Raw genomic sequence first — 25657 nt, forward strand, 5'->3', positions numbered from 1 at the left:
ACCTCATGGCCATGATGCTTGATCCCAGCATAGATACATCCTCAGCTGTGTTGATCCAACATCCTAATGTCATGCAGAGGTGATGCACGAAATCCCACCAGGACACTTCCTGTGCCACTGTGTTAACAATAAAGCAGATGCTCAGGAGCTCATGACCAAGGACAATCAACCAAGTGTCAGCCAGAGCTGAGGTTCCAGAAGCATAATAAACAAAAGAAGAACACCTGGTGGGCACTATGAATGTTAGAAATGCTGGGAAATGTGAGAAAAGCAGTGGACATTTGAACCTCCAGAGTCACTTGGGTTTGTAGCCATCAGAAACAAAGAGAGTCTTTTTAAAGACGGCATTTATCAGGAGGAAAAGGCCAAAGCTATGAAGAGTCTAGCTCAACAAATTCAAGCCTGAGGTAGATACTCCAGGATAGGCTGCCCACAGATCCAGAATCTGGTCTACAGAAGATGCCATGACACTCATAGTTGAATGTTAGACCCTGGAAGAAAGGATTAAGGCAAGGTGCAGGCACTTCATTTTTTAACAGGAATCACTGTAATATCCTCTTTCTACTCCACAAGGCTGTTTCCGTGTTCCAGGCAACAGCTGGTCCCACTTTACTGCTGTGGGCACAATGAGTTCTAATAAATCCTGTGTAATAGATGTATTCATATACTCCATCTTTTTAACAATCTTCTTAATTAGGGTGCTATCCTTTTAAGCAAAGCATTTGTACAGTTATTTTATTGCACTTGAATACAGTGTTAGCTTCAATAGACTTCATATAATTTTATGGGTTTTTTAAAAATTGCTTTACAACGAAGGGAGTTTATTTTATCATCAGTATGGAGCTATTACCATGGACATTTAAGAGTCCTTGGTATAGTGGCTTAAGAATAGCTATCACAAAGGAAAGACCCTAAATATGTTGATGGTGGTGGTTGTACTGTTTATTACTTTAACTTCTGAGAACCTCAACTTCCTTATCTACAGAATAGGGTCAGTATCTTCCACGCCAACCTCACGGAGCAATTGTGAACATTAAAATAAAATGTTATATCTAAAAGGGCCTTTTAAAGTTACATGTACTGCCACAGCCACTCCTCTTTCCATGGATGCTCTGAGACCACACTAACCAGGAGAGAGAGGCTGCCTGTGCTGGAGTTTGGAGGCATTAGGTTGGACTTTGGCTTTCAGAATGCATGGCCATGGGGACTAGAGAGAGCTTGGATTACTTAGAAAAAAAAAACAGACTAGAGGATCTGGGAGCGAGGGGGAGGACCAGAAACAACAGAGGACAGATGGGGGTTGATCAGGTGCGAGTAATGGGCACCTGCCAACATTCTGATATCTGTGTCTGTGCCTTCTCTTCATTGTGCCAAGTGGTTTTCCCAACCTCCACCCATTCAGCCCCACCCAAAACCTCTTTCTTACTCACAATAGAATTTTATACAAATAATTCTTCATCTAAGCAAATGAATGCTCTGGAATATCTTGGCTGTACCCGGAGCACTGGGATTCCAAATATTATGGTTAAATGTCCACACGGTCAGATGTATCCTCAGTCAGTAAAATTTTCAAATTTGAAAGACAAAGATTTATGAAACAAATGGTCACGGTGTCTTTTGAATAATTCTATATCACCATTATCTTAACATAATCTCTATCATTTTTCTTTATTATTATGTATCACAGAGCTAAAGGAATGTTAGTCACCATCTGAGTTGTGGTGTGAAATCCATTGTGTTGTCCATGGTACATTCAATAAGAAAATCATGTCAACCAAGTGGTTTTACCCGCTCCTTTTAAATATATCAAACCTGTAGTGTATTCTGAAGTTTGCTGTCTTAAAGCTGGTCGTACAGAATTAAAAGATTGCTGTTCTTGGAGTCAGAAAACAGGTTTGAAATCTGATTAGAACACTTAATAGTTGAGGTGTTTGAGCAAAAACTCTATCCACTGGTCCTCCACTTGCCAAGCTATTAAAATGGTGGTATAACAGCATCTGCTTAACAAGGCAAGAGTCACATGTACCAATGTGGACAAAAAAGTTTTAGGAAATTTAATTCTAGGGCCTTACTTTATTTGTTATAATCCCAGACAAATGTCCTTATCTATTGGTATCTCATTGACGTTGGAAAATCTAACTATATTCTTACCTCAAGAGTATACATCATTCACAGCAGATCAAGAGGCTCAAAGCCATCATTTCCTTCCTGGCTACCCTTCCCTCCCCTCTAGTTTTAATATTTAATTTATTGTTGTCATGTCCTCTTTGGCTGACCTTTCAATTAAAGATCAAAGCACAGGGTCTTATCACCAATTTCAAGGCCATCTAACTGCTATTCAGATATAGAAGTTTTTATAAGGGCCAATGTTGCACTGTAATGGCCTATGCCACTGCCTGCAGTGCCGCCATCCCATATGAGCACTGGTTTAGGTCCAGGCTGCTGCACTTCCAATCCAGCTCCCTGCTAATGTGCCCAGGAAAGCTGCAGACAATGGCTCAACTCCTTGGGCCCCTGCACTCATGTGGGAGGCCTGGACTGAGTTCCAAGCTCTCGGCTTTGGCCTGGTCCAACCCTGGCCATTGCAGCCATTTAGGAAGTGAACTAACAGATGGAAGATCTCTGTCTCTTCCATCTCTCTCTTTAACTCTGCCTTTCAAATAAATATAAAATAAACTCTTTTCTAAAAAAGAAGTTTTTATATACTCCCAATGTGACCCATGTGGGCCAGCACCGTGGTATAGGGAATAAAGCTGCCGCCTGGAACACAGGCATCCCATATGGGCATCAGTTCGAGTCCTGGCTGCTCCTCTTCCAATCCAGCTCCCTGCTAATGCACCTGGGAAGGCAGCAGAAGATGGCTTAAGTCCTTGGGCCCCTGTACCCATGTGGGAGACTCGAAAGACGCTCCTGGCTCCTGACTTCAGCCTGGTTCAGCCCCGACTGTTGCAGCCATTTGGGGAGTGAACCAGTGGGTGGAAGATATCTCTCTCTCTCTCTCTCTCTCTCTCTTTCAAATAAATGAAATAACCTTTTTTTTTGAAAAGGAATCTATACCACAAGAAGAGGAGAGGGAAAGGTGAACACATTTGTGCCTCTGAGTGAAGAAAAGGGGCAAGGCTACATCAAAACATAAAGAGCACGAGATTCCCCATGTTAGTCTTAATCTCTCTGAGGGCTGTTTTCCCTATGTAAGGCCAAAGCTGAGTACCAAGATATTGTTCTTAACCCAGTGCAAGGTGAAGGAAATGTTCATCTATTGACCAACCTGGAAGGCAAGTAGAAAACAATATGAAGGCGCATTTTCCATCAGATGAAACGTGCCACTGGCTAAGTGCTGGGGCGTATTGTGCTCCACCAACAGCATCACTTTTTCTTGCTCATGTTCTGAACCAATTAATAAACAATTTGTTTGTTATGTTTTTTCTTCATATCATTTGTTGAACTCTCTACCTAGTGTAAGGTTAATCTTATGAGTATAAAGTTAACTGAAAATAGATCTTTGTTAAAAAAAATTAGGGATGGGAAAGGGTGGAGGAACAAGGGTTGGGATTATAGATGGGAGGGAGGTAGGGCGGGAAGACTCACTATGTTCTTAAATTTGTATATATGAAATGCATGAAGTTTATATTCCTTAAATAAAATTTAAAAACAATAAAATAGGAAAATAAATAAAAAGGATTAAAGTAATACGCTGAGGCAGATAAAGCACCCAAACTTTACTTTTACTATGAATAAAGTTAATACTGAGAACATGGCTAACAGTTACAAGGAACTGGTTTCCTAATACTTTCTAGTACTTAAGAACATGCCTTCTGCGGCTGGTGCCGTGGTGCAGTGGGTTAATCCTCCGCCTGCAGTGCCTGCATCCCATATGGGCACAGGTTCTAGTTCCGGTTGCTCCTCTTCCGATCCAGCTCTCTGCTGTGGCCTGGGAAAGCAGTAGATGTCCCAAGTCCTTGGGCCCTTGTACCCATGTGGGAGACCGGGAGGAAGCTCCTGGCTCCTGGCTTCAAGTAGTCCCAGCTCTGGTCGTTGCGGCCATCTGGGAAGTGAACCAATGGATGGAAGACCTTTCTCCCTTGTCTCTCCCTCTCACTGTCTGCAACTCTACCTCTCAATAAATAAATAAAATCTTTTAAAAAAGAAAAAAGAACATGCCTTCTGTGTATAAGCTAGAGCACCCTACTAATAGACACACATCCAGCCCCTGCAGGCTTCTTTGTGTGGGGCTACCTAAGCTCTTTGCAGGAAATGGGCTCCCTCTCAAGAGAGAGAAAAGAAGGAGTTCAGGACGGCATGTCCAGTTCCTCTTCTCATACTTAGCCTGAGGAGGAATCAGGCATGGGAAGCATAGAAAACCCTAGCATATTATGTTAGTAGAAGCCCCTGCATGTAGATGAAAACATCAACTCTGACAAAGAAGCATTCTGGGGCCGGGGCTGTGGCGTAGCGGGTAAAGCTGCCACCCATAGTGCCAACATCCCATATGGGCACCAGTACAAGTCCCAGCTGCTCCACTTCCGATCCAGGGCTCTGCTATGGCCTGGGAAAGCAGTGGGAGATGGCCCAAGTCCTTAGGCCCCTGCAACCACACGGGAGACCCGGAGGAAGCTCTTGGCTCCTGGCTTTGGATCGGCACAGCTCCGGCCGTTGCAGCCATTTGGGGAGTGAACTAGTGGATGGAAGACCTCTCTCTCTCTCTCTCTGCCTCTCCTTCTCTCTCTGTAAATCTGACTTTCAAATAAAATAAATAAATCTCTTTTAAAAAAAACAAAGAAACATTCCTCTATCACTGCTCAACCTTTCTTTCTGCTTGAAAATAAATTCCTCTCAGTACAGTTAACTCTGAAAGCCCACAAAATGTAGCAATTACACTTTTTCAAGATGATGACTGCGATAGAACATCCATATTTTTAGAATACTTGTGTATTGCAAAATATTTGGCTGTTACATGTTTCATCTTCCTTCTTACAATGCTTTCTCCACTAGGTTATCTACCCTGCTGATTATAAAGTCATCCATCAACCCAAGCCTAGGCAGACAATAGCTGAAGAGCAGTTGGAAATGGAAGGACTGGGCAATGGCTGGTTTCCAGATCACAGAATGCTATACTACATTGTGCAAGATGGCATTTATTTTTCTCCCTCAGCCTGGATTATTTCTTAGTGTTCCTGATTTTGCTGGCAGGAGTCCTGCTGAATTCAGAAAAACCATATGAAACCCATCCTGGGTGTTGCCAAAATAAATTGTTAATCATATCAGATGTAGCACCAAAGAGCGTTCCATCGTAGTCAATTTTCTGTCTTGTAGCTGTTCTGCTTGGCTCCATTTAGGATCTACCAAGAAGGAAGGAAGTCCATGTCATAAATGCCACATCTTGTTATCTACAGCCAAGGAGAGAAGACGGGGGGAAGGCTCAAGGTCACGAGGTCACGAGGAGGGTACTCCCAACACTATCAAGAGATGTTTATTACAGCCTAGGTTTGAATCTGCCTCTGAGAGTACTAACAGATTTGGATCCTCCGTCATAACAGCCTGATAGTTTGAGAAACTCATGAAGCTTCAGTTTGCGCAGAATGGCGATGACCAACAGGACTTCTACCTACCTATTTCCCCGTGGCTTCTTAGGAAGAAAAGTTACATGAAATGATTGCAATTGCTTCCACTCTCTGGCTCATTTAAATGGAACCATTTTTGCTTACAAGTGCTTAGTTATCTAAACTTATGTCTCTCACTTCTAGGAGATAGAAAAACATAAATGATAACCCAGCAAGCAATGATTAAGATTTTTTAATGGAACACAAGTCAAAAGATAAGTAATGGGGCCTGTGCTGTGGAGCAGCGGGTTAAGCCTCCACTTGCAGCACCAGCATTCCCTATTGGCAGTGGTTTGAGACCCGGCTGCTCCACTTCAGATCCAGCTCCCTGCTAATATGCCAGGGAAAGCAGTGGAAGATGGCTTGAGTGCTTGGACCCCTGAACCCATGTGGGAGACTCATAAGAAATTTCTGGCTCCTGGCTTCCACTTAGCCCAGTCCTGGCTATTGCGGCCATTTGGGGAGTGAACCAGTGGATGAAAGATCTCTCTGCCTTTCCCTCTCTCTAACTCTTTCAAATAAATAATCTCAAAAAAATAATTTGTAACAATCACATCTGTCTGGTGGTAGATCACATAGATCACATCAATACATCCAATCTAATCATAATGGATTCTTGGAAAGCAGATGGAATTCCTTTGAAATGAATCTGTACCCATCTACATTTATAGTATACTCCAGGTGTTAACCTGCACATTCTTTGCAGTTCTTGGGTGTTAATTATGGCATAGGGTCACAAATGCTGGCAAGGATCTGGGGAAAATGGTACCCTAATCCATTGTTGGTGGGAATGTAATTGGTACAGTCAGTGGATGACAGTATGGAGATACCTCAGAAATCTGAATACAGACCTACCATATGAACCAACAATCCCACTCCTGGGAATTTACCCAAGGGAAATAAAATCAGCATATGAAAGAGTTACCTGTACCCCCATGTTTACTGCAGCTCAATTCATGATAGCTAAAATAATGGAATCAACCCAAATGTCTATCAACTGAAGACTAGAAGAAGCAATTACGGGATATTTGCACCACAGAATACTACACAGCCATAAAAAAAATGAAATCCTGTCATTTGCAACAAAATGGATGAAACTAGAAAACATCGTACTTAGTGAAATAAGCCAGTCCCAAAAGGACAAATACCATATGTTCTCCCTGATCTGTGATAACTAATAGAGTACCTAAAAGGCAATCTATAGAAGTGAAATTAACACTATTAACACTTTGAGATGCAATGACTTTGAATGGCCCTTGTCTTGACTGTTGAGGAAGTTTTTTTTTTTCATGCAATGTGTTGAACTCTTTACTTAGTATGGAGTTAATTGTATGTGTATAAAGTTAATTGAAAATAGATCTTAGTAATAAATAAGAACAGGAATAGGAGAGGAAGGAGGAAGAGGGTGGGAGTGTGGGTGGGAGGGTGGGTAGAATCACCATGTTTCTAAAGGTGTATTTATGAAATGCATTAAGTTTGTGTTCCTTAAATAAAAGGCTTCTGAGAAAAAAAAATCACGGCATAGGGTCTTTGTAAGCACCAAGGCTAGAAAAGGGACTCATGTGGTTAAAACAAAAGGGGGACTTGTTTTAACCTCAGATACTCAGCTAAACAAAATCAGTACCCTTTTTTGTCCTCCATTGAATCAAAGCTCAACTGCTTCGCAGAATAAAACACAAAGGTAGCTAAATGCATACCAGTCCTGACCAAACCTACCTCTGGATGTAAGTTTCGATTCCAGGTTTAAGGAAGCAAGTCCTTTTTGCCAAGCTTCACTGTCCATGACTCATTTAAACAGCGATTTATGCATGTTGATTTGTTCTTATTGAGGTGTCTCACGGCTCTTCTGAATTTGGAAACGTATCCCTGAGCAGGGATCATCAATCCAGCTCTAAAAGAGACTGCCACATTAACAAATTTCTGACACTCCACAAAGTCAACCTGGGCTTATCAGGACACCCAAGGGCTGGCTCTGTGGCCTAGGGTGATGGTTAGCTGTTGTGTGAAGAGGAATTTAGTTAGCAAGGCCTAAAGGAAAATGGATCCCAGCAATGCAATGGTGGGTCCCACTTCATTGAACTGTCAACTGGAATCTTCCAAATACAAAGTTTTGATCACCAGCTTAAGTTCTAGCAATACTGTTCCTGTGTGATGGTGTGTGTTTATGTATGATGAGTGTCTCTGTGCACAGGCATGTGTGTGATGGCAGGGAAACCCACAGATTCTCTGTGGAGAAGGTTAAAACAATGACAAACCTAACTTGGAGACAAGCTACTTGTCACCATGCACTCAACATGTCAAAGATAAAATGCCTCTCCTGAAAAAAAAAAATTAGGGGTCTAAATCCTATTCAATTGTTGCCGTTACTGTTTAATTTAATAGTATGTGAATAAGCCTCAAATTAGCAAATTTTTTAATCCTTAAATATATTCTGAATTCTGCTTGGATGTTTGCGGAACTCCCAGAGATACAGCTGACCCTTCCTACATGACACAGCTATGTCCCTTACTCATTGTGACAGCAAGTTCAGAGTGGTTTAGAGATGCTGCAGTTCACTTTGGATGCACATCTTTCTCCAGTCATTGTGGTATGAAGTTCAATAAAAGAAAAACCTCTCCCCTTGTATATCTATTCTGGCCATCACTGTTATTCATTTCAGCTCACAATTATTCCTGAAATCTTATTGTCATAAATATGCTAGTGTCAGTATTGGAATCTAGGCAAAAATAGTGTTTCTACTTTGAAAAAGTACAAGGTGTGATCAAGGAGAAACAATTTATTTGTGGATAATAAATGAACAAGTTAGGTCTCTTTACACAAAGATTTGAGGTAACTTTTAAGAAGTGCCTACTATAAGACAGAAAAAGCAAATGAAATTCTAAAGCTACAGAAAATAGAATAAGGATGCAGAGTAGGATAAAGGAAAAGAGCTCACAAATGCATGCCATCATGTCTTTTATGATTGCTAGCAGGAAGACTTTACTTTGGCTCTGAGATTCGCAGCAGCCAAAGCAAACATGCAAGGGGAAACATACACACTATTCCAGAGCAGGACTAATGTAATATAAAATGATGTGGCATAAAGAGCAAGGCTGCAAGTATTCAATAAGCAAGTATGTTCCTTGAGGGATTAGGATCTGTAATCTGTGTTCACAGCTATGGTTTAATTATGGGTCAATTAATGAGGAATGACATCACAATGGGGTAAGTGTGGCCAGTGGTTCATACAGAATGGTCTGCCACCCATAGGAATTTGCTAACCTGAGAGTAGAGAGAGAAGGACTGGAGAAAGGCATACAAACAAAAGACACAGCCTATCTGGAGGCACAGAAGAATAAGAGAGCTTGTAGGTCTGAAAAGCATGAGCACTTCCGTGAGGCTAGAACGAACACAGCAGCCGGACCCGAGAGTGGAAGGCAGTATCCAGTTCTGCAGGACAGCAGGGGTAGGAAAGTTTGGGCCCCGAGACCATTCTGGCTCCCTGCTTGTTTTTGGTAAATAAAGCTTTATTGAAACACAGCCCTGACCAAGAGTTTACATATTGTTTCTGGCTATCTCCACATGCTATAATGCAGCAAAGTTGAGGAGTGGACAGAAATCACATGGCCAGCCTTAAACATTTACTATCTACAGGCTGGCATTGTGCTGTAGGTAGGTTAAGCTGCCACTTGCAATGCCAGCATCCCATACAGGTACTGGTAGGAATCCCGGCTGCTCCATTTCTGATTCAGCTCCCTGTTAATAGCCTGGGAAAATGGCTGAGGATGACCCATGAGCTTGGGCCCCTGGACCCACGTGGAAGACCCCGATGAAGCTCCTGGCTTCAGCCTGGCCCACCAGTTGCAGAAATTTGGGGAGTGAACCTGCAGATGGAAGATCTCTCTGTCTCTTTCTGTAATTCTGCCTTTCAGATAAATAAAATATATGTAAACAAATTTTACTAGAGCCTGCCTTGTGGCATAGTGGATAAAACCACCACCTGTGACACTGGTGTCATTTATGGGTACCAGTTCAAGACCCAGCTGCTCCACTTCCAATCCAGCTCCCTGCTAATGTGCCTGGGAAAGCAGCAGAGGATAGCCCAGGTGCTTGGGTCCCTACACCCACAGGAGAGATCTGGAAGAAGCTCCTGGTTTCAGCCTGGCTTAGCCCAGGTCATCGTGGCTATTTGGGGAGTGAACCAGCAGATGGAAGACCACACTCTCTCTCTGTCTCCCCCTCTCTCTTAACTCTGCATTTCAAATAAATAAAATAAATCCTAAAAATGTTTACTGTCTGGCCCTTTCCTGAAGTTGTTTGCCAGCCTCTGATGTAGTACATACTAAGGATTTAGAATTTTATCTCATAGTTCAGAGGAATTTTAAAATTTAGGAAAATCAGGAGATCTGGCAGGATGGACTTGGCTAGTCTACTTCAAAAATGCTAAACCCAGTTCCTTAAAGGTAAAAGATTTGAAGTGCTACTTAACCCATACCTAACAAGGCACACAATGTCACAGCAGGGTACATACGAGAGACTCAAAAAAGAGCTGACTGTGCGCCAGACCTGCTTTAGGTAATCAACTATTTAGCCACTGACTTCCCAAGCAGGATGGATTTTAAAGCTTCAAATATTCAGGATCCAAATTGGGAGCAATCTGTCCACCAAACTCAGTCGAGACAGACTCTAGGCTGCTGTGTCAGCATGTGAGGAGCAGAGTGCCTGGGACATTTTTATTGGCTCAGTCATTTCATATAGCTTTTTGTATGTCCCACTTCAAAGAAGAATTAAAGAAAAAAAAAACTCCCTATATTGTTTGCTTCTAAAAATAGTGTTGTTTTACATTTTACATTGAAATCTATAAATCTATGATCTAGTCTGAGTTCATTTCTGCATAAGCTGTAAGTTTAGGTCAAGGGTTTTTTGTTTGTTTGTTTTTGCCTTTGGGTGTCTAATGTCTCCAGGATCATAAGCTGAAAAACACTGCTTTTGTTTTCCTTGTTAAAATGCACTCTACTTTGGCTGAAAAATTTTCTACTGGTGTTTTCTATCTGTATGCCACTCTAAGCTGTTCCAGTCAGTGAGACTTCCCCAGGGCTTAGCTTGATAATGATGTATTTCAGCAAATATAAAATCACGTCATGTGGCATCCCATGTTTCCGAGGCAGGTGGCGTACTGGCTGGAAGCACGGGCTCTGGAGTCAGCTTCCCGTCAGATCTTGGCTTTGGCCACTCAGCCACATGCCATTGGAGGCAAGACACAGTCTCTTCATCTGTCAAATGGGGATAACACAGGACCTGCCCTTTCACAAGGTCATTAAAAAGGTTGGTGAGTTATTCCATTCCTACCACTCCGAAAATCTGCATCTGACTTGGGACAACTCTGACTTGGGACAAGTTACATGATACACCGCATCTCACCGCATTTGGAAGGGAGAAGAGAGACTCCCCTCTGCTCCCACCTCTCAGCACCTGTAGAGATGAGGACTTGGCCACACACCCCCCGCGAATGGGAAGAAGGAGGCTGATATTCAATAATAAACAATTACTCCTTTTGACCCAAGACCCAGCGTCCAGGGTTTGTTTCCTAGGGATGCCGTAATAAATCACCACAAATTGGCTAATAAATCTGAAATCAAGGTACGCGCTGGGCCCGGCTTCCTCTGGCATCCACAGGGCTCGCTCCTTCCTTGCCTCTTGCCTTGGCAAGCTTTGGTGCTTCCTGCCTGTTGCTACGTTCCCTTCATCCCTGGGTGAGTTCTTCAGTCTGTGTCCTAGGAGGACACCAGTCATTGGATTTAGGGCCCACCCTCATCCCAGTATGACCCCATCTTAAGAAATAACAAACACAAAAGCCCTGTTTCCCGATAGGGCTCAATTTTGAGGTTCTGGGTGGGCATGGATTTGGGGACGACCCTACTAAACCCTGTACAGTTCTTTATAGGTAGCTTCTGGTCACCACTATCATTTGCCTACTTGTCCTCTGACCTTGGCTTCCTCTCTGTCCCCTCTGGTTTTTTCTATGCTTCAAGGCAAAGTCACCTCTGTAAGGGAGACTTTTCTAAGCCCAATCCTCCATTGTTTTCCCTCTTCCTTGGCAAAGCAGAACAAGAGTGGGTAACTCTTTGCCCTGGGGCTATGCTCTGCTGTTTGGAACACTATCTATTGTAAAATGCAATGTTGTCTTGTAGAAAATACATTTCGAGTTGCAAACAGTCGGTTTGAAAACTATTTTTAGGGACGTCATCAGCTCCATGTTTGCAGAACGCCTGCCTTGTTAATGAGACATCACGCAGGGTTTTAGACTCTCATCAGAGCCGCAGCGGGAATGCTGCTACAGTGCACCCATCCAGATGATGCTGTCGGTTGGATTTTTAAGAAATGAGTATTATTATCAGCATAAAACTTTAGTTTTTGACACTCATAAAATCAATCCATTAGACAAGATTCTAACTGACATGAAAATAATTTAAGTTTTACATTTATTAATGAAAGTTCTATAATCACAGATGGGACAAGGTCTCAGGTCCTGCGTTTTTTTTGTTTTTAAAGATCTACGTTATGGGGCTGGGATTGTGGCATAGCAGGTTAAGCTTCCACCTGCAACACTGGCATCTCATACGGGCGCCAGTTCAAGTCGTGGCTGCTCCACTTCTGATCCAGCTCTCTGCTAATGGGCCTGAGAAAGCAGCGAAAGATGGTCCAAGTCCGTGGGCCCCTGCACCCATGAGGGAGACTTAGAAGTAGCTCCTGGCTCCAACCTGGCCCAGCCCTGGCTGTTGCAGCTGTCTGGAGAATGAACCAGTGGATGGAAGATCTGTGTGTGTATCTCCCTCCCTCTCTGTCACTCTGCCTTTCAAAGAAATACATAAATCTTTAAAAAAATTAAAAAACTATTTTATTTATTTGAAAGGTAGAATAGGAGGAAGGGAGGGAGAGATAGAGAAAGGGAGGAGAGGGAGAGATCTTTTACCCACTGGTTCACTCTCAAATTACTGCAATGGCTGAGGCTGGTCCAGCCTGAAGCCAGGAGCCAGGAACTGCATCTGGGTCTGCTATGTGGGTGGCAGCGACTCAAGTACTTGGGTTATCTTCACCTGTCTGCTGTCTGAGTGCATTAGCAGGGAGCTGGATCTGAAGCAGGGCAGCCTGGGCTCCAACTGGCACTCAGATATGCGATGCCAGGACTGCAGGTGGCAGCTTAACCCTCTGAGCCACAATGGTGGCTCTGAGGTCCATTGGTTTATCTGGGAGGCAATCCCAGGAGACAGGAGTGAGCATGTGGAGAGGGTGAGAGGCGTAGGAAGAAGGGAAAGACAAAATGAGGCTGCACAGTCCAGATCAAGGGCACTGCTGCAGGCAGTGGAGACTTGGCATTCTAGGGCTTTGGGAAAACATACAGAAAAGCTCCCCCGAAATCACTCTCCTAACGACTGGAAGCTGGAGCCTCCTCCTGTTCCTCTCCTCATTGAATGAGGGCTGCTTAAGGGAAAGCGAGCTCTTGCACTCTGGTCTGTGCCTAGGAAGTTCTTAAGATAGAGAGCTGGCAGCACATGAGACTTACTCCCAGGTAACTGTCCACTACAGCCACAGCTACCCTCTGAGGCAAGCCTTGGGAAGGTGACACAGGCACCAGAAGCAGCTGGTAGAATTGTGTGGTTTTTTTTTTTTTTAAGATGTATTTATCTATTTGAGAGGCAGGGTTACAGAGAGGGAGAGACAGAGAGAGGTCTTTCATCTGCTGATTTACTCCCCAAATAGCCACAATGGCCAGAACTGGGCAGATCTGTAGCCAGGAGCCAAGAGCTTCTTCCAGATCTCCCACGCAGGTGCAGGGGCCCAAGCATTTGGGCCATCTTCCAAGGAGGGGGCTGGATTGGAAGTGGAACAGCCAGGACTGGAACTGGCATCCATATGGGATGCCAGCTGCAGGCAGAGCTTAACCTATTATGCCACAGCGCCAGCCCTGGAATTCCTTCTTGTAGAGAGGATATGATCTTCATTTTGGTCATCATCTGGAATTTAACTGCCCTATGAATAAAGGATGGCCTAGCACAGGTTTCTTTAACAAGTAAAATATGATTAAGGCATTGTAACCTGAATATCATTTATGTTGCATCCCATCAACGAGGATGCTTTATGCTTCAAGTACAAGGCAGTTCGAGATGGGCTTCAGAAAAGGTTAGCGTGTGCTGTGGTACCTACTGCAGGGAGATACTGATCCCCTTAGCAGCTGGAACCCTGGGGCACACTGGCTTCTGCTGCAAGTGGTCTCGGCTGGGCTCCCATGGGGTTCCTGCATGGGGATGGTTTCTAGTGCTCTACCATAATAGGCTGAGCGCAGTCACAGAAGTGGACTGCCACCAAAAGTGGCCTCTCTGGAGAAGTTGCTGGCAGTGTTCATGGCTTGGGTGCTCAAAGAATACAGCTTGAAGTCTAAGGTTGGGGAGGGGAGTAGAGGACACTGCAGGCATCCTAGCAGCACAAATCCAGATGGTGACACAAACCTGTATCTTTATGTAAACAAGGATACTTCCAAAGTTCATGGAAAATAGAATGAAAAGTTTATTTTGGTGCAAAAAAATCCCCCTGAAATCTATGTATTTGAGGGGTCTTCAAAAAGCTCATGGAAATGCATATTACAAAAAATCATGCATAAATTTCAAACATTTTTAAAGATTTGTTTTTTTGATGGGGAGAGATATCTTTCATCTGCTGATTCACTCCCCAAATGGCTGCAACTGCAGGGGGCTGCGCCAGGCTGAAGCCAGGAGCCAGGAGCCAGGAACCATCCAAGTTTCCCATGTGAGCAGCAGGGGAAGCATCCTCTGCTGCTGTCCCAGATGCATTAGCAGGGAGCGGGATCAGAAGCAGAGCATCTGGGATTCACACTGGGGCTCCCATACAGGATGCTGGAGCAGTAAATGGCAGCTTCATCTGCTACTCCACAATGCCAGCCCTGAGATTTCCAGCAGTGTTTCATGCCAAAACAAACATATTTTAATTCAATTACCCCACAAACTTCTAGAAGTACCTTCTCTTTTTTTGTTAACATTTATCTATTTATTTGAAAGGCAGAATTACAGAGAGAGAGAGAGAGAGAGAGAGAGAGAGAGAGAGAGAGGTCTTCCATCTGCTGGTTCACTCCCCAAATAGGCACATTGGCCAGAGCTGGGCCAATCTGAAGCCAGGAGCTTCCTCCGGGTCTCCCGCATGGGTGCAAGAGTCCAAGAACTTGGGCCATCTTCTATTGTTTTCCCAGGGCATAGCAGGGAACTGGATCAGAAGTAGAGCAGCTGGATCTTGAACCAGCACCCATAGTGGATGCTGGCACTACAGGCAGCAGCTTTACCTGCTACGCCACAGCACTGGCCCCCGTGGAAGTATCTTCTCATGTCCATCCACTCATAGCTGATACTACCCTTTCCTGGCAGCCAAGACACCTGCAAGGCCCCTGCTTTAATGTGCAGCTGTATATTAGGATTTTGCATTGTTTTGAAATATTTGATATAAAAATTAATTAGATGAGAAATCCATTTGCATTAATACAGAAATTTTGGCATTAAATTTTTAATGAGAGAAAAACAAGCTGTTAAACTTGCCAAATACAATTTCAACTATCATGTTTTTTGATAGCTTTCAAATGGTTTTTACATCTTTTTATTGCCTACTTTTGCAAAATTTCTTATAAACAGACATTCAAGTAATTGAAGGTATCATCACGACAAATTTTGATGGCTAATTTCATGCAGCTTCAGGCATAAGTCTCTGATTTTGAAATGCGATGTTCAGGGCAGGTGTGTGGCACAGCAGTGATTCACCCCCTAGGATGCTCCCAGCCCACATCAGAGAGCTCCATCCGATACTGGAATCCCTGGTTTGAGTCCCAGCTCTGCCAGTTCCCATCAAGCTTCCTGCTAATGCATACTCTGGGAGGCAGAAGTGGGATCAAGTATTTGGGTCGCTATCACTCACAAGGGAGATCCAGATTGAGTTCTGGACTCCTGGCTTCAGCCTGGCCCAGCCTTGGCTGTTGTAAACATTTGGGGAGTGAACCAGTACATGGAAGATGTCTTTGTATCTCTTATTTCCAAATAAAATGGAAAAAAAAATATGTTCACCAAAGCAAGCTTAAGTTCCTCATTAAAATTAAAATTTTTTTTTTACTTGGAAATGTTATATAAATTCTATATCTTATATATAAAGGAGTCTTCAAAAAGTTCATGGAAAATATGAAGTATGAGAAAACTAGGTATGGATTTCAAAATTTTTTATACCGTAATAAACCTATCTTTGAATTCCATTTTTCCATGAATATTTGGAAATACTGATAATTTGTATTTTATTTTCCATATCTTAAATATCAGTTTCCTTGGAGCTTTTATGCCAGTGTGTCATGGAGCCATTATTATACAAATTTTATCTATTAGTGCCATGTCATAAAGTCAAGTGCGTACCACTGAAATAGAGCAATTTATTGTCTCCTGTGAGAAGTTTGGTTGTAGTGCAGCTCCTGCCCTGAGTATGCTGGGTGGTTAACGACAGCACCAAATGCCTGCAGTACTTTCCTTCCTCTCTGCCTTGGCTTTCATCCTCAACTGGTTCCCTCTCTGTTACAGGATGGCTGTAGCCATCTCAGATATTACATCCTCATGGAACAACATCCAAGAGTTAGAACAGATAATGTCTTCTCCTTGGGTTCACTCCAAGGGCAAGGAAGTCCTTACAGAAATTTCCTAGCAAACTTCCCATCACGTCTCAGTGGCCGTGTTGTACACCTATACCTTCCCAGTGAGGGAATTGCCATACAGATCAGTCAGCTTGCTTCATTATAGACTTCAGAAGGTGATTCTAACTGATAAACAGGAAAGGCATTTATTTAAAAGATACTGGCTGCAACTCACCAATCAACCTTAACACCACTAAAAGGAGGACCTACTACAAGCAACTGGTACCTTGTGGGAAGCATTCTTCCAGAGCCATGAAGTTGAACCTGAATCTTATCAAGTCTCTAGATCCAAATAGCAGTTTAAAAGAAATACTGGAGGTAGAGGAATTAGCTAAGCAATACCATAAGGATCCTCTAAATCTAGGATTTACATTTTATGGAGCAAATGATCAATGGCATGAAAGATTAAAAAAAAAAAAAGAAGAAGAAGAAGAGAGATGACTGCTAAAATAAGAGAGACTTAAGAGACATAATAATTGAATACAAGAATGTGAACATTTAGGACCAAGCAAGCCAGCTCTCAAAAGTTATATTTGAGACAATCACGAGATTTAAGTATGCACTGGGCATTAGACGATACAAAGAAGATCAGATGCCATTCATTGTTGTGTTTAAAAATGGCGTGGTTAAGGTATCTATCAGTGAAGTGTCACATTGCTTGGTAATTGCATTACAATAGTCCAGAAAATATGTGGGAGAGCGAGCTAGGAGAAACCAGATTGGCAAAATTGCTGATAATTTTCAAAGGTGGGAATTAGTACAGGTGAGTCCATTTTATGATATTCTCCACTTTCGTGTAGCTTTCAAACCTGCTGTAATACAATATAAAAAGTTAAACAAATGCTGGATAGCTCACAGTATTTAGGGGAGGGCCTGAGGATGAGCTCCAAGATAAGTTCCCAAAAACAAGGTGTCCAGGCTATGCCTCAGAACTGGCCTGAGGAAGAGACAGCCCTAGGGTGTTCTACCCCACTGAGCACCAGAGGAAACTTCCCTCCCCACTGCCCGACTTGGGCCTCCCCTGTCCCAGGAATTTGTCTTGAAACCAGTGAGAAACTCAAGCTTCCAATGCTGGAGTCACTGAATGCCGAATGTTGATTCCTCCTTTGAGCCAGCAAAACTTCTGAACTGAAGTCGTAACACAGATGCATTAGGTGAGTGCAGTGTGCAGTATGTCATAGCTGCAGGAGAGTCTGTGAGTGTACCTTCCGGCTTATCCATCAACAAGGTAGAATGTTTCAGACAGTCATATGTCACTTAGCCACAAGGATATAGTCTGAGAAAAGGCAACTTCAGCATTGTTAAAACATCAAGAGTGGGCCGGCGCCGCGGCTCACTAGGCTAATCCTCCACCTAGTGGCGCCTGGCACACCGGGTTCTAGTCCCGGTCGGGGCACCAATCCTGTCCCGGTTGCCCCTCTTCCAGGCCAGCTCTCTGCTGTGGCCAGGGAGTGCAGTGGAGGATGGCCCAAGTCCTTGGGCCCTGCACCCGCATGGGAGACCAGGAGAAGCACCTGGCTCCTGCCATCGGATCAGCGCGGTGCGCTGGCCGCAGCGCGCCTACCGTGGCGGCCACTGGAGGGTGAACCAACGGCAAAAGGAAGACCTTTCTCTCTGTCTCTCTCTCTCACTATCCACTCTGCCTGTCAAAAAAAAAAAAATTAAAAAAAAAAAAAAAACATCAAGAGTGAGCTAACAAACCTAGATACTGTAGGTCAGCTGTTCAATGTGATGTCTTAAAGCCATCAAAAGCCACGGTGAACATGATTTATCTATCAGGATGCTGCTGCCTGCTGAACATGACATACTGTTTTGTAGAACACTTTTGTAAACTACAAGTATACTCTAAAATAATAATAAAACATATAGTATGGAAAACACATAAATCATTAACACTGTTTATTATCAAGTTCATACTATAGACCGTACATAATTTTATTAACTATACTTCAATATGATTGGCAGTATGGGTTTCTTTACACTATCACGCTTGTTTATCACAAACAAGTGAATTATTGCATTGCTTTATGACATTACCACAGCTATGATATCACCATGTGATAGGCGTTTTTCAACTCCAATAGAATCTTATGAGACTACCATCATGCATATGACCTATTACTAGCCAAAATGTGGAAATGGGGCACATGACTGTAGCTGCTTGTAGCCCAACCCAATTTTCTCCAAATAAAGAAAGGCTACCCTAAAAGACGATGGGCAGCCAGCCCCACAATGTATACCCACTGTCTAATGTACCAACATATTAATATGTAGAATACGATGCACCCTGGGGCCTTCCCTAAAACACACGGATACCCCAAACCTGAATAAGGCAGAGTTCTGATGGTAAGGAAGTCACAGGCAGAGGCAGGGAGGGCAGTGCAGGGGTGGCCACAGGTGTCACTGACTCAGCACATGCACCTGCTAGTGCCCTGGGTGAGAGCTTTCCTGGCTATGTAGTCTCGGGCTACTTACTTCACCTGTCTGCTCTCAGGTCAAATGAGAGATGGCTTAGATCAGTTAGCTTCCTCCCTCCCTTCCTTCCTCCCTCCCTCCCTTCCTGACCAAGCAAAGGTTGCCTGATCATTGGTCCCCCAAATAGGAACTTGTAGAAATAGCCCACCCTCCCTCCTTCCTGTACCTCTTTCATAGAAGAATATGCTTTTTCCCCCCTTTATCTAATCTTAGGACAACCCATGGTCTACAAACCAATGACAGGCAAACTGTTGTGGAAGCTGGGCAGCCAGAGCCATGGGGTCAAAAGGGTGTCTCCTGGGGCTGGCGCTGTGGCTTATCGGGCTAAGCCTCTGTCTGTGTTTCCAGCATCCCATAGGGGTGCTGGTTCATGTACTGGCTGCTCCTCTTCCAGCCTAGCTCTCTGCTATGGCCTGGGAAAGCAGTGGAAGATGGCCCAAATGCTTGGGCCCCTGCACTCGCATGGGAGACCTGGAAGAAGCTCCTGGCTCCTGTCACTGCGTTCATGGGGAGTGAACCAGCAGATGGAAGACCTTTCTCTCTGTCTTTCCCTCTCAAATAAATAAACAAAAAAATCTTAAAAAAAAATCACTGGGCAAGGGGATATTTGAACAATTATCCCCCTAGTTCTAGTGCTTTTTACTCAAGGACTCCACCTTGCACCAATTCCTCCTCCATACTTTGTCTTGGGTTAATAGAGCGATTTGTTCTCTGAACAGAATACAATAATTGAGGGAGTCACAACAGCACAACTTGGCTCTCTGCCAATACTATTTACTGAGAGAACTCATTTTTCCTGTTCCATAACTTGGTTTTGGAGGCAGTAAGACACTCAGGTCCCCAAATTATTAGGTGTAGCCCACATCCATTCTCCATATGGATGCCCAGATCATCAACCCAGAAAGAGGCTCTTCACATCTGTCTGTCTCCCTTGGTGCCCACACAAAGGAATACTCAGAAATGTTGGCTGATTAGTGGATCATCTGCAAGGGCAATGGTAATGTTCTAGGCAGCTGTTGCCTCCTCATTCTTGTACGATGGAGGTCAACTTGAACGTGGATTCCACCAGGCTACAGAGGCAGGGACTGTGTCTATCACACATAGCAGCGTTTCATTTTCTGGTATTTCTTTAAGTAGTACTATTCCTAAAAATTATTTCATTTTATCTATTTGAAAGTCAGAAAGAGAGAGACAGAGTTCTCCCATTCACTGGATCATGCCCCAAATGCCCACAACAGCCCGCAGTGGGCCAAGAACTAGGAACAAAACTTGGGTCTCCCATGTGGATGGCACAGACTCAAGTACTGAGCCATCACCTGCTGCCTCCCAGAGAACGCGTCCCGAGTGGCATCTTAACAGCTATGCCCGCACCACACAGAGGCATCTGAAAAACTCCACAGGCGACAAGGAAAGTTGTCTCTCTTGCCATCTCCCTCCTCACCTCACCCCCACACACTCTCCTCCTTGGCACGCTGGTTTTTAAACTCTCTCACCTATTTCCCCAGATCCTCTTCTCTCTCCTCCACCTGTCTTCCATGAACAGCCCCACCCCGGTCCCGGCTGGTGCGATGCAACATTCCATGGGTGGATGGAAGTCGAGGGAGAGCTCTGCCTCGACAGCGGGGATGGGGCTGGCATTTTTCTGACAAGAATCAGACCTGTCAGGAGACATTACAACGCTGTGATGGCTCTTTGATGCTCTTGCCTATCACCAAGCAGGGAGCAAAGGTTACAGAAAACTACTTAGCATTCGGTAATGGGGAGTCCTTTCAAAGACAATTGCTTTCACACGGTATTCATCTGTTCTTGCATTTGCTAAAAAGACCAAGTGGCCTATGAGTCCATCCTGTGTCTCCACTGCCTTTCAAACCACATTGTGTGTCTTAGCCAGCAAAGAGCCCAACTGCACTCGCCACTAGCGATTGTATAATTGGAAAGTAATAAATTTGCAGATCTAAAAGGAGCAGGATAAAGACAGTGTCAAACAATGACTTGTTCTCATTAATAACCATTTATGTCTCTCATTTGGTAAAATCCTTTGCGAATGCAATCACCTTTTGGTTTAAAGCATGTTTATTTCATGAGTAGAATATGATTTCATTTGTGAGAATGAGAATTATATATGGCTTCTGATCAACCTGGAGATATTTAGTCCTAGAAGGCTCACCCTTGAAAATTATGGCAGCACTATGAAGAATTAATTTTCTATGTGGTTTAAAAATATCTAATTTCACGACAGAAGTTAACTTTTTACTTATTTCTAACCTGTAAAAAAACATGATGGAGAAAAGCATTCAGCATGTGTGTGTACATATGTACTCACACACACACACACACACATATAGTATATTAAAGCTATTCCAGTGTTTTTAATTTCTCAAGAGTTGGCACTATTTTTGTAACTCAAATCTTCAGATGTTAGTATGGTTTTTGTAAGTTGTATCTTAAGCCATGCCTTGATTTTTATGAGTTACTGTTTTAAGTAACAAGCTGTTTTACTTAGAACCAGCACATTAATTGTTGAGTTCCGACTATGGGAGATGTCTAGAGATACTGCGAATACAATGTCTAATAACTGTATGTTAACAGCAGGAAATATTTAGTTCTGTCCTTCCAGGTCAAGCCGTGTTTTCTGGGAAGGTTTGCAGTGTTATTTTTTAACTTCCAACAATCTTACAGAAAGTTTTCTTGATGTTTTTAAGAGATGTATGTGTGCCTTGTTGGAGTTGGAAAGATGTGGCAGTCACAATGCTGGAACATGGGCCTAGGGAACAGCCTTTGTAAGCTTTGCTGAGATTCTAACCGCCACCATGATCCAACCAGACAAAAGCAGTGGGACCCTTTTTCTCTTTAACATTTTACTGTTAAACTGTTAAGCATACAGAGAAAGTTAAGAGAGCTTTATAGTAAATATCTATCCACCTACCTCTAGATTCCATAATATCTTATATATTTGCTTTATCACACAATAATCCACCCATTTATCCATCAGTCTAGTCATCAATCCAGTTTTTTTTAATGACAATCAAAGTTGTAAATAGTTGTATAACTCCTTCTAAATACTTAGATACAAATGGCAGGGCAACGTCATTACTTATCAAGTCACCTTGAATGTAAATGGCCTCAACTCTCCAGTTAAATGACACAGACTGGGTGAATGGATTAAAAAATGAAACCCATCTATTTGCTACCTATAAGAAACACATCTCACCAACAAAGATGCACAAAGACTGAAAGTAAAAGGATAGAAAAAAACACTCCATGCTAACAGAAACAAAAAAAGAGTTGGTATAGCTATCCTAATATCAGACAAAATAGACTTTAACACAAAACTGTTAAAAAAGACAAAGAAGGGTATTATGTAATGATTAAGGGATCAATTCAACAGGAAGATGTAACTATTATAAATACATATGCACCTAATTATAGGGCACCTGGCTATTTAAAAGAAATGATAAGGGATATAAAGGGAGACATAGACTCCAAAACAAAACAAACCCAGAAGACTAGAATACAGATCCTTCTCAAACACCTCAGTAGAACCTTAAAACAGAGATGGGACTATCTAGAAAGGGCCATCCAGAGAAAGAGAGATGGGGTTATCTAGGAAAGATCTGAGGAGAAGAACCTTGTTAAATGAACTAAGTCCCTGTGAAATACACAGGACACTCATAAAGCATTTAAGAAAGTTATGAGCAGACACATTGCCAGCTTAGGCCAAAAGGGTCAGAGAAAGCTTGAAATCAAAGAAGCCACTGGCTCCTGAAATTCTACACACAGGTAATGGGCCAATACAAGCTACTTAGCTACAAATGTGAACTCTCTTCCATAAAAAAAGCAGAAGCATTGCAAAGAGGGTGAAGCCGGGAGCATGAAGAGCAGACAAGAGCCATAGAGGACCCATCCCAGAAGATTAAAAACTTCATGGAGTTTGCTCAACTCTATTTCTCAGTTACTTGGGAGCAGTGACTTCTTTGGTCGTTCCATTTTCTCCCTTTAGGGACAGGAGTGCCTGAAACTGTGATCCTCTGTCCCACTGTTGAATTTTGGAAACAATTAATTTTCCAGCTCCAAACTTCTCAAATTTCTCCACAGATGATGAGAAATTATGCTCAAAACCCCACTCGTTCTCCCTCAAATATGTCTATACTCTAAATCCCAGAACGTATGAATGTGTTAGATGATAAAAGGGTATTTTTCAGATGTGATTCAGTGAAGGGCACTGAGATAGGAGATGACTTTGGATTATCTAGGTAGGTCATAGGGAAGCAGAGTTTCTTAACAGTGGTGGAGAGAACCGGAAGGGAGTCAGAGCAGATGTGATAATGAAGGCAGAGATGAGACTCATGTGAGAAGGAGGCAGCATGCATAGGCTGGCTTGAAGAAGGAATATGACTATGAGAGAGAGAACGCCAATAGTCTCAGAAGCTGTGGAAGGCAAGGAATTGTCTTCTCCCCTAGAGTCTCCAGAAAGAAATGTAGTCTTCCTGACACTGATCTCAGCTTTGTGAAAACTATATCTAACTCCTGGCCACCAGAACTGAAAGACAATAAATTTATGTTGTTTCAACTAAATTTGAGATAATTTATTATGACAGTTATAGATAGTGAACATACTTCAGTAAATAGCTATGAGTGGAATTGCTGGGTCAGAGAGCAGGTGATAAGAAACTATCAGAACTTTCTGGAATGGGTATAGCATGTTACATCCACAAACAAGGAATAAGAACTGTAGTTGCTCTACATCCTTGCCAATATCCAATGGTGTCAATCATTTTACTTTTAGCCATTCTGGTGGCTGTGCTGTAGTATCTCATTGTAATTTTAATATGACTTTATAGAAGACAAATGATATTGGGCACTTTTTAATGTATTTATTCACCACCTCTATAGCTTCCTCTGCTCTATGTCTGGGTAAATTTTTGTCCATTTTTAGTTGGCCTATTTGTCTTAGTATTGAGTTAAAAGAGCTGTTTAAGTATTGTGGTTACAAGTCCTCTGTCATGTGTGTATTATTTTGAAATCCATGTCATTTCTATTCATTTGAAAAGATATCTTAGAAGTTCAAATCTTTTCCCATTTTGAGTTTTTCTCACATAATTTATTGGAAATATATTCCTTCCTAACTGGGTTGTTTTAGCATCTTCTTCAAAAATCAACCGACCACAGAAATGTTGGTCCATTTCTGGAATCTCTGTTCTTTTCCACTAATGCATTTGTCCCAGAACTACATTGTCTTGACTACCATAGCTTTAAAAAATCTTAGAAGCAGGTAAAGTTTTCTAATTTTGTTCTTTTTCAAAATTGCTTTTACTGTTCTAGGTTGAATATGTTCTCTCACGTCCATGTATTGGAAACTCAATGCAAAAGTGTTGAGAAGTGGGGCACTGAAGAGGTGATTAGGTCATGAGAACTCTGCCCTCAAAAATGGATTAAGCTGTATCAAGGGAGTGAGTTATCATTGGACTGGGTTCCTGATAAAAGAATGGGATTCACATCCTTCCCAGTTCTCTTTTTCACATGTGCTGTCTTGCCCTTCCTTCTTCCAAGCCAGGATGAAACAGCAAGAGGAACCTTAGCAGATGCAAGCCCCTCAACCTTGGGCTTTTGAATCTCAAGAACCATGATAAATACAGATGTTTTTTATAAATTTCCTAGTTCCAGGTATTATGTTACAACTCCAAAAACTAAGACAAAGACTTTTGAATTTCCATATAAATTTTAGAAAGTGTGTTTTGTAAAACTCCATGTGGGATTCTGATAGGATTCAAATTGTATACACAGATCAATCTGGGAAAAACAGGTATCTTTTCTAATCCATGAACATGGGATAGCTTCCCATTTATCTAAATCTTTAATTCATCTCAGCAGTGTTTTTCTAGTTTTTCAATGTAGAGCTTGCATGTCTTTGGCTAAATTTATTTCTCAGGGTACAGGTTTTTTAATTATTGAAGATAAAATTTTAATTTTTTTCAATTGTGTGCTTCTGATACACAAAATCATACTGATTTTTGTATATTGGTACAAGTCCCTATAACTTTGCTAAATTTACTCATTAGTTCTAAGAGTTGTTTTGTACACCTGAAGGTTTGATTGTGAAAACTAAGTCATATGCAAATGTAATTAGTTCCATGTCTCTCTCTCTGCTCCCTATGTATTTTATTTCTTTGAACTGCCTTACTGCACTGGCTTCACCCTCCAGCACCATGTCTATTCAGTTTTAATACTAAACATTCTTGCATCATTTCTTATCTTAGGAGGAAAATTTTTAGAATTTCAACATCAGTCATGAAATCACCTATAAATTCCTTTGTGGATGCCTTATTCTGGTTGAGGGAGTTCTCTTCTGCTAGTTTTCTGAGCATTCTCTCTCTTTTTTTTATCATGAGTAGATGTAACTTGTTAAATGGTTCTTCACTAATTGAGTATGGTTACTTACATTGATTTTTTTTCTTAAAGATTTATTTCTTTATTTGAAGGCACATTTACAGAGAGACAGAGGCAAAGAGAGGGAGAGAGGGATCTTCCATCCTCTGGCTTATTCCCCAAATGGCTGCAACAGCTGGAGCTGCACCAATCCAAAACCAGGAGCTTCTTCTTGGTTTCCTACATGGGTGCAGGGGACTAAGGACTTGGGCCATCTTTTACTGTTTTCCCAGGCCATAAAAGAAAGCTGGATCAGAAGAGGAGCAGCAGGTCTTGAACCAGTGCCTATATGGGATGCCTATACTGCAGACTGTGGCCTTACCTGCCACTCTACAGGGCCAGCCCAACTTACATTGATTTTTAAAAGGTTAAACCAACCTTGCATTCCTAGAAAAAAGTCAACTTGATCATAATGTATTTTTCTTTTTTGATATTGAATTAACTTTGG

Source organism: Lepus europaeus, chromosome 16 (assembly GCF_033115175.1).
Source record: "Lepus europaeus isolate LE1 chromosome 16, mLepTim1.pri, whole genome shotgun sequence".
Classification (NCBI taxonomy): domain Eukaryota; kingdom Metazoa; phylum Chordata; class Mammalia; order Lagomorpha; family Leporidae; genus Lepus; species Lepus europaeus.